The following is a 1,082-nucleotide window of genomic DNA, read 5'->3' on the forward strand; positions in this document are numbered from 1 at the left end:
ATTAGTTTTCCTGTTATGCTTTGCAATTAGCTGTGTGATATTAGGCAAGATTCTTAAAACTTCCTTCAGCCTCAGTTTTCTAATCTATGACTGCTCTGTGCAGCGTCACCTCCAGTCCCATGCCCTCCCCATTTTTCTTTAACGTGTCTACCTCCTGTATACATGGGAGAGACCCCGGAAAACTGAGTAACTCACCAACATAACAAACCACCTTAAATATCTTCAGTTGAAGACAAAAGAAGATGTTGGGGTGAGGGAGTCCGTTATAGGTGGTTACCAGGAAAAGCACAGTAAACGAGAGTAAGATTGTTATGCAGATTTAAGGTATTATCTTATGCATTGATAAGAGTTCTTGGAGATAAAGTCTTCTCTCTCTTCCCACACAGCCCTAGGAGACACCCTTACAAATAGAGGTTTCCTTTACAAATGTAAATGTCTTTTACAAAGGGTAACTTCTAACTTCTACTTATTTTTGGAGCATCTCCCTGTTCTGCTCTTTCTTAAAATTAACAATCCTAAAATATTCCTGTGCCAAAGAGGCATATTTTAGGATGACAAATTCTGTTCTCCTACAATTCTTGGGCTATAAATCTGTAAATCATGTTACTGTACTGAATAGGCAGTTGTAACACAATGGTATTTGTGTAACGCTTTGCGCTATAGTGTTACTAGGTAATCGGTCATTTTCAGCTCTACTATAATCTTATGGGGCCAGCATAAGTATATGCGGCCCCTCATTGACCAAAACGTTGTTATGTGAGACATGACTGTGTTAAGCAATGATGGGAAGTAATGAAGCCTTAGCTATTATAACATATAGTGTGGGCAGGTAAGGAGAGTGGCTTGGAAGAAACTTATCCTTTATTTTATGTAGCTGTGTGTTGGAATTTTTTAAAAGCTGAATGTACTTTAAAATAAAATTAAAGGTGTATTTTAAAATTCTGAAACTTCTCTCTTGCACCTCTAAAATTAGTGTAGGAAAATTTCCTGCATCATACTATTACAATTATCCTGGTGGAAATTAATGCATTTACTAGTCGCTGAGGATTTAGCAACTAAATGAGACATTGCAGCTTTTAGGT

Source organism: Pteropus alecto, unplaced genomic scaffold (genome assembly GCF_000325575.1).
Source record: "Pteropus alecto unplaced genomic scaffold, ASM32557v1 scaffold166, whole genome shotgun sequence".
Lineage (NCBI taxonomy): Eukaryota > Metazoa > Chordata > Mammalia > Chiroptera > Pteropodidae > Pteropus > Pteropus alecto.